Source organism: Hyla sarda, chromosome 4, assembly GCF_029499605.1.
Source record: "Hyla sarda isolate aHylSar1 chromosome 4, aHylSar1.hap1, whole genome shotgun sequence".
Taxonomy (NCBI): Eukaryota; Metazoa; Chordata; class Amphibia; order Anura; family Hylidae; genus Hyla; species Hyla sarda.
The window spans coordinates 33,366,480-33,384,446 of record NC_079192.1 but is presented as its reverse complement, the minus strand read 5'-3'; positions in this window follow the sequence as shown (position 1 = coordinate 33,384,446).

The window sequence follows — 17,967 nt, the reverse complement described above, 5'->3', positions numbered from 1 at the left end:
GCGATATATCCCGATTTGTCTCAAAAACAATGTCTTTACACTTTTATTAAAACTTTACTTTTATTTTTTAAACACTTTATTAGACTTTTAGGAGGAATCATTAGATTCCTCAGACAGATGAATAGAGTTCTATTGAACTCCATTGATCTGTGATCCATTGATAGAGCCTAGTCAAGCCAGGCTCTATCAATGACAGAGCCACGGGACAGCAGGAAGCAGAGGTAATCCCTCCGGCTACCTCCACAGTGGATCGCCCGCCCGTGATCGCGCTGCGGGGGGGGCGATTCACCCCACTAGCCCACCAGGGAGCATTCACAGATCCCTTTAGACACCGCTGTCAGCTTTGACAGCGCCGATCTAAAGGATTAATAGCCAGCCACGGCCCCGGCTACTGAAAACAGCCGGGGGCTGCAGAGTATGGAGCGGGCACGAGTCCGGAGCCCGCTCCATATAGACTGCTGAGCGCCGCATGCTGGATATTAGCGGCGGTGATGCATCAGCTGGACCGCAGAAATCAGCCGGGGACCGCAGAGTATGGAGCGGGCAGGAGTCGGGAGCCCGCTCCATACACCCAGAGTGCTGACGCGCTTGTCAGGTCCGGCCCTGCTTGCACGAGCCGGAAAAATTCACCTGCCCGGCGCCCGGAACAGTATGTCCCGGGCGTCAGGAGATACAAATTCCACATCCCTAAAAGGAACGATTCAAAAATATTTTGAATCGATTCAGTATTGCCAAATGAAAAATTGCGATAATCGCGCAAATCGTTTTTTTCTTACATCCCTAGTGCATATTACCATCATACTGTTACTGACCACATCCTGTATACTGAGATCAATACTACCAAAAATACCAGTATACAAGGAGGAATATTATCACTATACATATTACCATCATACAGTTACTGATCAAATCCTGTATACTGAGACCAATATTAAAGGAAATCTGTCATCAGAATCACCTGCACTAAACCTGTTACACAGGCTTGTAGTGCGGGTGATCCTGATTAAAACTCTTCTTACCTCATTGAAAACTGTGCAGGCTTGGGACTCAGTGGGAGGTCCGCAGCATCAGCACGGACTCGCTTACGTCATTTTCGCCGGGCGGAGCGGCTGCCCGGCTCATGAATATTCATGGCTGCCTCATCGCAGTCTTCCTCCTGGTGTAGGTCACGTGGGTAGCGCCACGCATACGCCACGCGCCGTACACTCGGAAGCGGCGTTCTCCTGCATAGATAGATATTCTCCGCCCGGCGAAAATGACGTAAGCGAGTCAGTGCTGATGCTGCGGACCTCCCACTGAGTCCCAAGCCTGGGAATACCATATAACTAAAAATGAAGATATCTGGCGAACCGCTGCACAGTTTTCAATGAGGTAAGAAGCGTTTTAATCAGGATCACCCGCACTACAAGCGTGTGTAACAGGTTTAGTGTGGGTGATTCTGATGACAGATTTCCTTTAACAATAATACCAGTATACAAGGAGGAAATATTCCCCCCATACAGTGACCATATAGAGGTAGATATAAGCTCCACACAGGCTCTGCAGACCATATAAGTGATTACATACAGTTACATCAGCTCTGATCCGAGTCGTTCACTTTCCTTTTTCTTCTCCTTCCAGCCCAGACCATCATGACGACTTCTTCCTTTCACAACTTGTCTCCACAGAACCTGTCACACAAACATTTTAGTTTGTACCACAAAAACTACAAAAAGAGTTCTTACTAGCCATTGACTAAAATCTTTAGTAAATCTTTATTGAAATAAACAAAAAAAACGTGCTCAACATATGGGACAAGGTGTGTAACATAGATGAACTCCGGACTGCCACAGAGATATTATAATAAAGTTATTGAATATAATATTGCACTTCTCATATATTGCACTTATGCCCACCAAAAACACTCATGTTCAATCACATTTCTGAGCTACATATAACAGGTATAAATCACCTTAAATTGGAATGCATCCTAAAGCAGTATTCAGACTGGGTGTGCTAGGTGCACAAACTGCACTATCACATTACCAAAAAACTATCCATAAAAGTGCTAATGGCCCAATAAATGCAGGGATGGTACATCAATGAATGCAACTGTGCTTACCCATAATGATAGTTATCTCTGCGCCCCAACGATGTTTCATTGTCCCACTTTTTCCCGGGGCCGCCGTCTACTTCCTCTTTCAATTTGGCCTTTATAAATCTGGCATACCGGATTTATAAAATATCACGTGATGTGTCCTGTATTGGCACAGGCTCCATGCTCCCAACCACCGCTCACTGTCCCACCTCCATCGCCAACGGTGCAACGTGCACGCGCCGACCGAAGTACAGATCGTGCGCGTCACAGAACTCAGCGACGGGTAAGGCAGGGCTGTGTGGAGGAGACCACCACGCCTGCACACTTGAACACATCACGGATTTCAATGGTTTGTGGATGAAGGGTAGTAGGTATTACTTAAATGGAGGTAACTATATAAATTGACCATTTTGATCCCCTTTATCTCTACTGGCAAATCCACCTGAATTGATGCATTCCAATTTTTACATAACATGATACAATAATTTCTCTATAATAAATTAAAATAAAAAATCTATTTTAGCAATTTACATTAACATTACCCTCATAGAATTAAAGTGACAATAGTGCAAAAAATGTTAGGATCAGTCCTCAATGTACTAATGTGCATAATTATATTAAGTGCAGTTGTTTATAAATTATTACTAACTAAGTAGATATATTCCAATATGGAAGTGATAATGAACTGTGTTTATTATAAATTATATTAAATGTGATTAAATACAATATGAATTATATTAACCCATGACCCAAATATACTTAAAAAATACTGCAATAGTATTTAAAACATTGCAATGACAATCATGATTTAGTGCAAATTCTGCAAACACACAAATGAAGAAAAAAAAAAAAAAAGGATAAAGGGGGGGGGGGGGGGGGGGATTCATAACAGAGGGGATTATCACATACAACCATGGCCAATTTTCCTCGATGACAATCTCTGGTCTTCATCACCACCAATTCTTTTTTCCTTTCTTTCCCCTTCTCTTTTTGATATTATTACACCACTTCAATTCTGGTATTTGCCGGATATATGTTTGTGTTCATCAAAAAGATCACAATGTAAGTGCTTTACAAACTATAAATAAAGGAATACAGGAAAAAAGTTTAAATCACTGATGGACATGACATTTACAGAAACGCCGCAAACGATAACTGTTCGTTGAGGCTTCTAGGTGTCATTGTGCCTAATTGCACTATTCAACGGCACTCTTTTTGTGCCAGCACTTTATTTTTTATAATTTCCCCCTCTTGTACCCAGGTTTCTATTCCCCATACTTGTAAGCTTGAGGGATCACAATCATGTTCCATCTTAAAGTGCCTGGGTAAGGGTTTTAAAGGGGTACGCCGGTGAAAACCTTTTTTCTTTTAAATCAACTGGTGGCAGAAAGTTAAAACATATTTGTAAATTACTTCTATTTAAAAATCTTAACCCTTCCTGTACTTATTAGCTGCTGAATACTACAGAGGAAATTCTTTTCTTTTTGGAACACTCAGTGATGACATCACGAGCACAGTTCTCTCTGCTGACGTTATTATAATAATAATGACGCTTTATTTATTGTTGTCCTTAGTGGGATTTGAACACATGTCCCCAGCACTGCAAAGCAGCAGTGCTAACCACTGAGCCACCATGCTGCCCTTAGCTTACATCTGCTATGCATGGTTGCTAAAATGGACAGAGATGACAGCAGAGAGCACTGTGCTCGTGATGTCATCAGTGTTCCAAAAAGAAAGGAATTTCCTCTGTAGCATTCAGCAGCTACTAAGTACTGGAAGGATTAAGATTTTTTAATTTAAGTAATTTAAAAATATGTTTAACTTTCTGCCACCAGTTGATTTAAAAGAAAAAAGGTTTTCACCGGAGTACCCCTTTAATGTCACAAAGTTATGGGCATTTTTCGCCGCCAATATTTCTCGTACATGTTCCCAGGTACGTATTTTTTATTTGTGTAGATTTTAAAACTATATACATTTTTGAGCACCCACAGGTGGCATAATAAATAACATTTTGGGTGCTGCATGAGATATATTGGCGGGTCGAATATTCCATCGCTCCATCTGCTGATGTAAAAGACTTTGTTCTTACAATGTTGGCACATGCCACGCACTCCCCCATGGATAACATCTTACACAGGGATTACTCATACCAAAAGGTTGTGGAATTTTTGCCACATAGTGACTCCTCACAAGTTTGTCCTTAAGGTTGTTGCCCCTCCTTGCCGTGAAAGACACCCTCTCCGGAATTACATTTGAGTTTTTAAAACCCCCCAATGTTTTTCCACTGCTTTTCGCATTATATTCCATTGACAATTGAAAGTAGAGATAAATCTTATTGTATTGTTGGTTTTATTTCTTTGTTGTTTCTTTCTGTTTTGATACTTTAGCAGGTAATTTCTTTGTTCTTTTCTTGCTCTTTGATACCCCTGTTTGATCATTCTCTTACTATATCCTCTATCCTCAAATCTTTCTTTTAGATCTTTACTTTGCTTCTCAAAAAGGGCATCGGAGTAACATATCCTTCGCATTCTAATGAACTGTCCTACTGGTATAACTCTCACTGGGGATCTATTGTGTGCTGAATTTGCACACTGTATTGAGTTTGTGGATGTTTTCTTTCTGAAAACCTCTGTTGCAATTCCCCCATTTTGTTCTTTTACAATTCTAACGTCCAAAAAATCTATCTCATATTGACTGTACTTGTATGTCAGCTTAATGTTCACATTATTGAGATTGAGGGCTTGCATGAACATTTCTAATTCAGACACGGACCCCTGCCAAATGAAAAAAATATCATCTATCATCTAAGCTGCAGCTCGCCGCACTGAAAAACCTCCGGCTCCCAGGCTCCTAGGAACAAATTTGCGTACGACGGGGCACAGGCCGCGCCCATGGCAGTGCCACGCTTCTGTAAATAAAAACCACATGGATCACATTGGACACTACTACAAAAGTATGAGGCTGATGGGCACGAAGTGTCAGTTTGGATTATTTTTGTTTGTGTATAAAACATTTTAGTTTGCTGACTTTTCCTGCACCTATAATGCTCCATACAGTAATAATAGAGTGGCTAGATAAGTGAGTTGGGGAAGAGTAGGTAGGTCCGTCCCCCACCAATTAGGTAGTAAGGTTGCTCCATAGTTTCCCTCATTACACAGGTGCCCAGAGTAGGGAGGTACCACCTGCAGGTAGGTCCCCGTGTAGATAGCTGCCCCTTGTATATATCAATACAAAGAAAGAGATACTGGTCCGGCACTGGTATGTAGTATGGGCGGGTAGTCAGGTGCGGCAACACCTAATATAATAGACACGCTAGGAGGTATAAATCCTGATGAAGGAGGTGCTCACACAAAAGGTACAGTCCAGTATGCAGATACAATAAAAGAAGAAAAGAACGGGAGCAACTCACCCAGGACCCGCAAGGATTCAGCAAAGAAAATTATTTATTGCAAGAAGTGCAGGTGCATACCACGGGAGGCAACGATGGTATAGTTGGGGAGCAATAGACAGCGGAAGTTGCCCGCCGCTGTCTACTGCTCCCCCACTATACCATCGTTGCCTCCCGTGGTATGCACCTGCACTTCTTGCAATAAAGAATTTTCTTTGCTGAATCCTCGCGGGTCCTGGGTGAGTTGCTCCCGTTCTTTTCTTCTTATATTGTATCTGCCCCCTGTATATAGTTATTCTCTGTATGCAGTAGCAGCCCCCTATAAGTAGGGGTTACTCTCTGTAGGAAGTTCCTCCTGTATATAGTTGCAGCCTCCCATGTACAGTAGTAGCTCCTCCTTTAGGTAGTAGTAGCAGTGCCCCTTTAGGTAGGTGTTAGCATCAGTCCCCTTTAGGCAATAGTAGTGGCAGCCCCTTTTAGGTAGTAATAGAAGCAGCCCCCTTAGGTAGCAAGAGCAGTAGCCCCCTTTGGTAGTAATCATTAGCCCCCTTAGGTAGTAATAGCCAGCAGCCCCCCTAGGTAGTAATCAGTAGTCCCCTTAGGTAGTAATAGCCAGCAGCACCCCCTTCGGTAGTAAAATCAGTAGCCCTGTTAGGTAGTAATCATTAGCCCCCTTAGGCAGTAATAGCAGTAGCCCCCTTTGGTAGTAATAGCAAGCAGCCCCCTTAGGTATTAATAGCAGTGGCCCCCTTTGGTAGTAATAGCAAGCAGCCCCCTTAGGTATTAATAGTAGTAGCCCCCTTAGGTAGGAATTAGTAGTCCCAATAGGTAGTAATCAGCAGCCCCCCTAGGTAGTTATCAGCAGCCCCCTTAGGTAGTTATCAGTAGCCCCCTAAGGTAGTAATCAGCAGCCCCTTAAGTAGTAATCAGCAGCCCCCTTAGGTAGTTATCAGTAGCTCCTTAAGTAGTAATCAGCAGCCCCCTTAGGTAGTTATCAGTAGCCCCCTTAAGTAGTAATTAGTAGCCCCAATAGGTAGAAATCAGTAGCCCTAAAAGGTAACAATAAAAAAAAAACATATTTACCTGGCTCCCGTGCGGTCCATGGCATTTTGTCTTCTGTCTTCTTCTCTGGTCTGTGCTCCGGTGCATGATGATGAAATCATTCATTTGCCGAAACGCAGAGGACGACGGATGCCCGGACCTCTTGTCAGTGCCTGCATATTGTGGGCGGCCAACTAGAGTGATTGACAGGGTGAAGAGCCAATGGCTATTTGCTCTGTTAATCACCCGAGCGCTGCATTGAACTATAGGAGCGTTTTTAAAACATGCTTATAGTTTAATGTGTCCTGGACCGGCTATGGAAGCAGCAGTCCTATGCTTCTGTGCTGCGAAGGCTCCACAGAAACCCGGGACTCCCGCAGCACGGCAGTACTACTACTACTACTACCACTACACTGTCCCCCTGCTGTGGGAGTCTGCAGGTGGCTGTGGTGACTCTGCGGGATTGTTTGTATTAACACTCCCATCAAGGAACAGAGTCTGTTAACTGTTGGTAGTACAGAGGCTGAGGGACCGATCGCATCATGTCTCACTTCTGAGATCCGCTCCTTTATTTTTATATGAATTCACTGCAGTGGGTCTCAGGAGTGAAACCTGGTGCGATCGGTCCCTCAGCCCCTGTACTACTCCTCCCAACATGAAACAGGATTTATACTTGATGGGAGTACTAATATCCGTGTTCCCGCAGCCGGGGGATTTGCAGGAGCCATCCCTCAGCACGGTGGTACTACTACTCTCCTCATGGAACAGAGTCTGTCCCATGGTGGGAGTAGTAGTAGTAGTACCACAGCGCCAAGGGACGGCTCCTGAACATCCCCTGGCTGTAACAGCCCCAACCTTTATATAAACGTTTACGGTTTTTTTATAAATACAATTTTAACATATGGGTTTGTCTGTTTTTGTTTCCTGTTTTGGGAAAAAAACTGATACAAAACTGTATGATAAAATCGCAATGTGAATGTAGCCTAAACCAGAGACAGACAGAAAGACTAAGGGGACTTCACAAGCTTACTGTATTAGATTTTACCCCAGTACTGGACTCACTGCTTACACCACCCAGAAATGCCCAATCAGTGGTATAGAATGTATAAACTTTGGCCCATTAAGGTATCTGTCAGGATCCGGATAGGTATGCAGCGAGTACACTGGTGGTGGATCCTCTGTGTCAGTGGGGTGATGACGTGGGCCGTACCAGGGAAACGGAGTCTAAGGGGTTACTGGTTTTCACCAGAGCTAGCCGCAAAGCGGGATGGACTTGCAACGGCAGGTAACCCCCAGGTCGTTCCACCCGATAGCGACTCAACCCCAGCTGACAGCTGAGACAGGCGCGGTACAAGGGACAAGGCAAGAGCAAGGTCGGACGTAGCAGAGGGTCAGGGCAGGCAGCAAGGGTCGTAGTCAGGGGCAACAGCAAAGGGTCTGGAAACACTGGCTTGGGAACACACAAAACTCTTTCACTGGCACTAGGCAACAAGATCCGGCGATGACAGGAAGGGGAAGTGGGTTTATATGAGGAAGGCACAGGTGCAGGTACTGATTGGGCCAGGCGCCAATCAATGGCGCACTGGCCCTTTAAATCTCAGAGAGCCGGCTCGCGCGCCCTAGGGAGCGGGGCCGCGCGCGCCGGGACTGAGCAGACGGAGGACGGGGCAGGTGAGGAGATTGGGATGCGAGCCGCGGGCGGGCGCGTCCCGGTACGCAGATCGCATCCCCGCCGGTGACACTAGTGCAGCGCTCCCGGTCAGCGGGTCTGACCGGGGTGCTGCACGGAGGTGAAAGCCGCGAGTGCTCCGGGGAGGAGCAGGGACCCGGAGCACTCGGCGTAACAGTATCTATACTCTCCAAGAGGCAGGCAACTCACCTGTAACACAGGCTGGAAGCGGCCAATATACAGTATGTCTTCAGAGTGAATTGCTTAGGATCACTTTTTAGCTCAGTAATGTATGCGTTTAAGGAGACCCGCTGAAGAGAATAATGCTAATATTTCACTTTACTTAACCAATCTTATTTTATATAAAGTTTTTTATATAAGGGCTATACATATTATTTACTGTGGTGGCAATTATAAGCACTTTTTAAGTACATGAGACCGTGCTACTATCTAAGGAATTAAGAATAGCTTTAGAGTCCATTAATGTACTGCTTAGCAACAATGTATATAAGGTTATACCTCCAGAAGAAACAGCCAATATGTCGTTGACGTAATTGGTCACCTAAGTAACATAATCACCAACAAAAAAACTATTACGTAAAAATTACATTTTATTTAACATAAATCAAAAATTGACATACATTTACAATACAGCATGGAAAGTTAAAATAAAGGCACTACAGTGATGGGTACAGAAGAGAGGAGGTGGTATAGGTGGCACCAATACATGAAATGCAGGGCAATAGGATGCAAGTATACAGCATATATGTCCCAGAAAGAAAAAGAGATAAACAAATGTATAGGTCTGAGGTGGTAAGGCACTGGGCAGCATACAAAGTTTTATAAACTTTGATCTATGGTGCATTGTTTATTTAACCCCATAAGGACCCATTTTCACCTTAAGGACTCAAAACAATCTTTGTTTTCGCTCTTTCATTTTTTCTTCCTCATAACGCGTTCAATTTTGCACCTACAGACCCATATAAGGGCTTGTTTTTTGCGTCACCAATTGTACTTTGTAATGTCATGAGTTATTGTACAACATAAGCTGAAAAAAAATACATATATATATATATATTTGTGGGGTGAAATGAAAAAACAAACAAACGCCATTTTGCAACTTTTAGGGCTTCCGTTTCTACACAGTGCGCTTTTCGTTAAAAATGCCACATTATCTCTATTCTGTAGGACCATACGGTTACAGGGATACCCAATTTATATAGGTTTTATTTATTTTATTACTTTAAAAAAAATTATAACTACATGCACCAAAATTAGTATTTTTAAAATTGTCATCTTTTCACCCCTATAACTTTTTATTCTTCCGCTTATGGGGCTATATGAGGGCTTAATTTTTGCGCCATGGTCTTTAGTTTATATCGGTACCATTTTTGTTTTGATGGGACTTTTTGAACCCTTTTTTTTACTTTAATATTTTTATCGTATATGAAGTGACCAAAAATTCACAATTTTGAACTTTGGTATTTTTTTACATGTACGCCATCGACCGTGCGGTTTAGCTAACCTTATATTTTAATAGTTGGGCATTTATGCACACGGCGGAACCTCATATGTTTTTTTTATTATTTTATTTAAAAAATAGGAAAAGGGGGGTGCCACGCTTCTGTAAATAAAAAACACATGGATCACATTAGACACTATTACAAAAGTATGAGGCTGATAGGCACGACGTGTCAGTTTGGATTCTTTTTCTTTGTGTATAAAATATTTGCAGACTTTTCCTGCACCTATAACGCTCCATACAGTAATAATAGAGTGGCTAGGTAAGTGGGTTGGGGAAGAGTAGGTAGGTCCGTCCCCCACCCATTATTTAGTTAGGTTGCTCCATAGTTTCCCTCATTACACAGGTGCCCAGAGTAGGGAGGTACCACCTGTAGGTAGGTCCCCGTGTACATAGCTGCCCCCTGTAGATAGTTACTCCCTGTATGCAGTAGCAGCCCCCTATAAGTAGGGTTTACTCTCTGTAGGAAGTTCCTCCTGTATATAGTTGCAGCCTCCCATGTACAGTAGTAGCTCCTCCTTTAGGTAGTAGTAGCAGCCCCCCTTTATGTAGGTGATAGCAGCAGTCCCCTTTACGTAATAGCAGTGGCAGCCCCTTTTAGGTAGTAATAGAAGCAGCCCCCTTAGGTAGTAATAGCAGTAGCCCCCTCAGGTAGTAATCATTAGCCCCCTTAGCTAGTGACAGCCAGCAGCCCCCTTAGGTAGTAATCAGTAGCCCCCTTAGGTAGTAATAGTCAGAAGCACCCCCTTAGGTAGTAACATCAATAGCCCTGTTAGGTAGTAATCATTAGCCCCCTTAGACAGTGATAGCAGTAGCCCCCTTTGGTAGTAATAGCCAGCAGCCCCCTTAGGTATTAATAGCAGTGGTCCCTTTTGGTAGTAATAGCCAGCAGCCCCCTTAGGTATTAATAGTAGTAGCCCCCTTAGGTAGTAATCAGTAGCCCCCATAGGTAGTTATCAATAGGCCCCTTAGGTTGTTATCAGTAGCCCCTTAGGCAGTTATCAGTAGCCCCTTAGGTAGTTATCAGTAGCCCCTTAGGTAGTTATCAGCCCCCTTAGGTAGTTATCAGTAGCCCCCTTAGGTTGTTATCCGTAGCCCCCTTAGGTTGCTATCAGTAGCCCCTTAGGTAGTCATCAGTAGCCCCCTTAGGTTGTTATCAGTAGGAGTGGTGATTCAAACTTTTTGTTGGGGGGCGGGGGCTTATTCACATTTATTCTCTTATTTTTTACCACTTTTTTTTTAGTCCCATTAAGAGGCTATACCATGCAATCTTCTGATTGCATACACTGATCAATGCTATGCCATAGCATAGCATTGATCAGTGTTACATGCGCTCTGCTGCATGGAGCAGTAGATCGCCGTTCGGATGATGAGGAGGCAGGTGAGGACCGTCGACCAGTAGGCTGATTGGGACATTGCGATTCTGTCGCAATAGTCCCAATCAGCTCCGCTGAGCTGCGGGGATAGTTTTAGTTTCAGTTTAGACACCGCAATCAACTTTGATCGTGGCGTCTAAAGGGTTAATGCCGGGCATCGGCCCGATCGGCGGCCCGTAGCAACCGGGTCCCGCTCGTGAGAACTGTTTAAATCTTGTTAGCGGGACTCATGATGAACAGGTACGCCCTGAGCCATGGTAACTATTACAGCTTGCCTATTTTTAGGTTTATTCACACCAAAATTAAGCGGCATAACGTATCCCTGGTTGTTGGTAGATGGCTGCCAGTGTTAATATGCACACGGAGGCATGGGAAGATGCAGTGGCTTTATCCCAGCGTGCCAAAAATTATTCCTTTTCTGAGAGTAGCAACAGGTTCTTCCAAGCTTTCCAAAAAAAAATTTATTTTTGGGAGTAGCAACAGGTTCCTAGTCTAGCAAGTAAAGAAGACAGCGTGGATTTTTTCAAGCATTCCAAAAATTATCTTGTTTGGGGGTAGTAGCAACAGAATTGGTGTTCTAAAATAGTGAAGACTGAAGAAGAAATAGCTCTTGTATGAAAAGCCCCAAAAATTATCCCTTTTCTGGGGATGATGGGTTGCGTATGTGTAGGCCTGGCTGGATGTAGGGTGATGGTGGATTGGTGTGTGGCTGACTGATGTCAATAGCATGATATGGAAGACAGATGTTAATAGTGGATGACTTGAGATGGTGGACTGATGTCAGTAGCGCACAGCATGGGATGGCGGACAGATGTCACTAGCATACAGAATGAGATGGCAGACAGATGCCACTATTACCAGCAGTAGTTAGGGATAAGCGAATCGAATCTGAGGAATCCGAATTCGTTCTGAATTACAGAAAAAATTAACTTTGCAACGAATGCAAATATCACTGCGAATATTAATAATGCTTCATTAAACTCCAGGGCATCTAAGATGGTGACTCCACATGTCAGGACATGGGGCAATAAATGCTGAGAAGGCGGGAACAAGGGATGACCCTGAATCACATGCAGCAAGCAGCCTATCAGCAGACAGCCACCCCTGGGATTTTACAGCCCTATAAAATCGACAGCCATCTTGCGGCCATTCACATCAGCGTTCTATTGCTGAAAGAGAGGGACAGAGAGCAGTGTGTGTTGCACAGAAAAGGATTTTTACAGCAGCGATTCACCTCAAGCCCAAATCCAGTCTAGAAGCACTGATAGGGAAGGGAGAGAAAGTGATGAAGCAATGCAAGTGTTGAGCATTGCTTGATTTTATTTGGAAATAAAAATAAGCATTTGGTAAACCGTCTTCCATCAATGGCAGCATCACCCAAAAAAGAAAACAGTATAGGCAGATAGCCAGAAATCAGCAGTGTCAGACAAAGTGAGCAGGTCTACCCTAATGTGGAGGACTACTTCCCTGTGCTCAGTGTCCTTGATATCAATGAGAGGAATGGTTGCACCTAGTCTTCACATTGTCTCTTTAACACTGTAGTGCATTGTAGGCCTCCCTGCCTCTTCTAAATGTGATCAGCAGTAATGCTATGATTATAAAGTATATAATTGTTGTTATAAACATGTTCTTGAATTTGCATGCAGTTTCCTTATGACAACTTCTGGTTTCAGTGAGTATTTACATCAAGTTCTGCCAACACATTTTTGGCTTATGTCGGCGACCTATATTGCAGCGACCTACATCCCAGTGGACCAAAGTCTGCTAGTAACTAATTTCCGCCTGCTGTGCTTTTTTAAGGGAATCTGACAGCAGGGTAAACCAAACTAACTTTAATATACAGGTTGATAATGCGGCTAACCCGATTTCTAATGCTGCTTACTGAGTGAAAATCAGTGCAGCCGTTCAGAAGTTATTTGTCTGGGAGCTAATATCTTAAAGGGTACCTCTCATCAAATAAACTTTTGATATATTTTAGATTAATGAATGTTGAATAACTTTCCAATAGCATGTTAATGAAAAATATGCTTCTTTCTATTGTATTTTTCCCGATCAGTCCTGTCAGCAAGCATTTCTGACTCATGCTGGAGTCCTAAACACTCAGAGCTGCCAGCCTGCTTTGTTCACAGCCAAACAGGCTGTGAACAAAGCAGGCTGGCAGCTCTGAGTGTTTTCCTTTGTGAACAAAGCAGACTGGCAGCTCGTAGTGTTTAGGACTCCAGCATGAGTCTGAAATGCTTGCTGCCAGGACTGGTAGGGAGACCCCTAGTGGTCATTTCTTCAAAGTGGAAAATTAAATAGAAAGAAGCATATTTTTTAATAACATGCAATTGTGAAGTTATTCTGCATACATTAATCTATAATATATCAAAAGTTTTTTTGATGAGAGGTACCCTTTAATTCCTTGTTCATACATGCAGTATGAGCAACCCTTTCTTATATGGATACACTGTAGAGCCTTGGCTAAATCACTGGTGGGCCAGACAGTATGCCATCAGATCCTCCAATGACAAATGTAGGGGTATTTTAGAAGTTATGCATTGGTCACCCAAAGAGCATATCCTGTCTTTGCTCTGAAACCAAGGTAAAAACAGATGTTATCCATAGTCCCAAACAGTAAAAGCCAAATGTGTTTTCATGAGGTGCAATAATTGCTCCTTTAACATTGCTCCTACTTTCCTGTTGTGTGTGGCACACTAGAAAACGAGGAGTCACGTGGTTGTCTCGGGCTTTGATCCTACATACTGCACCTATGTTATTTGACCCATTTAAGTAAACTGGCTTTAGTCCAAAAAACGTACATTGTTAACAGGTGTGAATGTCTCAGATGCTACTGATTGCAACAGTAATTGCATAACGTACAGATTCAGCAGAGCTGACCTTGTCAATGCATTAAGGCTCAGCTCTTTCAGCACAATTTATGGTTATATTACATTGTGTTTCCTGTAGTTCCTGATGGGACACCAAATCAGACTACAGAGTTTTGTTATCTGCAGGAAAGAAAAAAATGTTTATAACAAATTCAGTGCTGCTAGAACTACTGTTATATTAAGATAACATTATATTCAATGCTAGGTTTCTTAACCAGGGCAGTTTCTGCTTGTGGGGCACTGGAAAATGGTTGCGTCTTTCTAGTTAGACTTGCCATGGGGAAGTCATGACTAAGAATTCTCAGACCGGACAGCTGGCTCTCAGCCAATGCAAAATGCCCCAGAAGCCAGAGCGCTGTGGGGAACAAGACCTTAATCCCTGTCTTACCGCTTTCATTGGGGAAGAATCCAATTTTCCACTACTATGGAGGGAAAACAATATATTTAAACACAAGAGTGTACCCTGGTTTGTAGAATGTGTAATCTCTTTCACCTGTTTCTTACTAAATGTGGAGTTTTCACATCCTTCTACCGATTTCCAGAAAGAGATCACCAGAACAGGGGAGTAGCAATGGTTGCTGCACAGGCAGTGAAGGTTAATAGTTACTAAACACTTCTAGCTTATGACAGGAAGGTTTGATGCAGAAGTCTGGTCTTATAGTTTTCTGGACTTCGGTTGCTGAATCCTATTGAAGTCAATGGGGATTCAATTTGTGCGCAAAATGTGGAATTGGTGTAGAAATTGGTGTGGAATGCATGCAGAATTCGTGTGGAATTTAAACTTATCTTTAAAAAAAAATCACCCTTTTTTTACTGTGCTGCAGAATCATGCAGAAAGCCTCCGGAAAATCTGAATTCATCAATTCCGCAAATGCGGAAAAGATGTGAAATTCCGCAAAAATGAATGCAAACGTGGAATCCATACTGACATGCAGAAATCCTGCCAAGTGAACTCGGCCTTAGGGTGCACTGGCTATACTTGGGTGCAGAATTTTAAGGATAGCCTGACTTTTACCATTAACTCCTATATAGAGGTATGAACTTTACTGTCATGGTCCCCAAAGTAGTCACCAATTAGCAGCTGGACACAAAGTTACATAGTTAGTATGGTTAAAAAAAAGACACATGTCCAAGTACAGCCAAGGAGGTAAAGGGAATAGGTATAGGTGAATGAAGGGGGAAGGGATTCTATATTTCTGCATAAGCATTAATGTTATACACAGCAGCATTGACAGGATATGGCTATAAATACCAGACATAACCGTAGTCAAAGAAAAGGAATAAAGACAACAGACAAGGACATGATCACAGAACAAAAAGATGAAGTCCAGGAAAAGGCTAAGAGCTTGAACCAGGAACATGGGCAACAGACTCAGAGCTGGGATGGGGAACAGAAAGAAACTTGAACTAGGAGATATCAGGAACAGGGTCCACAGACAGCCCTAGAATGCATCTACAGAGTATAAGAAATATCAACCAGGAATAGGCCTCAGAGGAAACTAGAAGGTACCAAATATGACCAGGCATAGGACTTGGATGGAACTGGGAGGTACAAAGAACAGCAATCAATATCAGGCCTTGGATAGAATTAAAAGGTAATAGGACAGCAACCAGAAACAGGCCTCACATAAAATTACCAGGAAAACCAGCCAGGAAAAGGCCTTGGAAGGAACCAGGAGACCAAGGCAAGGCAGAATCCAGAAGCAAGGCCTGGTCATGAAAGGGATGAAAGGTTATCCCCAGGAGAGGAATCAGAATGCAAAAGAACAAGGGATCAGAAGGTCAGGATCAGGAGTAAGACTACAGGTACTAGGCACAGTATCCAAGTGTCTTGACTGGAACAAAGTCAGGGGTCTGGATCCTGAAAGTACCACAAATACTTGGCACAGTATCTAATGGTTAATGCACAAGAAAGGCAAGACAGCTTAAGGTACAATCCACAGGAATAAAGACTGAACACATCTGGACTAGGAACGTCAGTCACTGTTAACTGTGCTCTGACCGGCCATGAGTGCGACACATACCTGGGTTTAAAAAGCAAGCTTTGATCAGCTTAATAAAAGAGCCTATAAGCATCACGTTGCATATGAATAGAGATTAGACCCAGGTAGAGTAGACACTGCTTTACTGTAGCAGCAGGGTGTGGCCATACAACAGTGACAGTATGACACAGGAATAGGGCTAACCTATCCTGGAACACAGGTTCTGAAGGACCTTGCCATCTTAAAAAGGCCACCAGGATCTAATAGCATCTGTAATAACCATGATTATCTGCTAGCAATGTCATTGTGACTGCCTTTTGCTTACAAACGCAGGGCAACTGCGCAGAGTAGCGGCACTCACTTGTCATCACAAGAAAAACCTTTAAATTTAATGCTGTACAAAAAAGTGAAGGACAGGTGCACACCTTGTGAATGCAGTCACGAATTTGGTCACAATTCCATATAAAACTTGCTTTATTAAATCAAATTAAATCAAAATTTAATTCAAAGCTGAAATGCTAAAGGGACTTTCCATGGAAATTAAGCCCAAGAAAACTAATAACTAAAGGAGAAAGGGGTAGCTAAATGTATGGACTTATGAGGTTTAAATGCTGAAGACTTTTGATATTATTGAATGTTAGAAATCTTTAGCTTTTTGCATATTCCTAAAACTAGGATGGGATATGTTTTCTGTTGTAAATATGTCTTGTTATTCCCTTTATTGTATGCATTGTATGTAAACATGACAGCTCCACAGTACATAACTGCTCTACCAATACTTTACAATGAGTGCTGGACTAGCTGTGTTAACCCCTTCATGACCCAGCTATTTTTTTTTCTGGCTCACGTCTTTTTCCTCCTTACCTTCTAAGACCCATAACTTTTTTATTTTTTGACTTACATAGTTGTATTGGCGCTTATTTTCTGCGTGACGAATTGGACTTTCCATGGATTCACTTTTTTTTTTTTTATCATACAATGTATTACAAAGCCAGAAAAAAATTATATGCAGGGTAAAATTGAAAAAAAAATGGAATTGCACAATTTTGTAGGGCAATCATTTTTTCAAAGTTCAAAATACCGTAAATGTGACATTCCATATTTATTCTATGGGTCAATACGATTCCAATGATACCAAACTTGAATAATCTTTGTTTCGTTTTATGGAAAAAAAAAAATTTAAACCTTGAAAAATAAAAAATAAACTTTGTTCATTACCATGTTCTCACCCCTATAATTTTTTTTCCACCTACAGATGTGTGTTAGGGTTTGTTTTTCACACCATGAGCTGTAGTTTTAACGGTACCACTTTTGTGTAATTCTGGCTTTTTGATCACTTTTTATAAAAAAAAAAATTGGGATGTAATGTAACCAAAAAATCTGCAATTTTTTTGCATTTACGCTGTTCACTGAGCAGGATCAGAAACATAATAATTTAATAGTTCGGACAATTACGCACACGGCGATACCAAATATGTATATATATATATTTTTGTACAGTGTTTTATTTAAAAAATAGGAAAAGGGGGGTGATTTGAATTTTAATTAGGGGAGTTTTAAAAAAAAAAAATATTTAAAAAAACATTTTTTTAAACTTTTTTAATACATACTTTTTGGATCCCCTAGGGGCCTATCATAAGCCATCATCAGATGGCTTACATAGATCAATGTAATGCTATTGCATTACATTGATCCATGTGTGGCGGACCATCAGTGTATGGTGGGACCACGGGTGTAGCGGTGTAGGTCGCGGGATCAGATGGTATTAATCCCTAGGGCAAGATGTTATTAACCCCTAGTGTTCGTGACGCCAGAGTGGTTTTTGGTACCAGAACCACATGAACGGTATCGCCGCCATTCCAATGGCTAGTTACGCAAAGGAGAGTCCACAACCAGTTATGGCTTAGTGGAGGCTTTACTGAGTTTAAGACAGATGGTATTATCTTCATAGTTAGGCCAGATTCCCAAAGAGGTGGCCAGGAACTCTGAGGACTTCGCAGCTTGCTGGGACCAATTATACTTGTAAAAGACTTGAGACAATT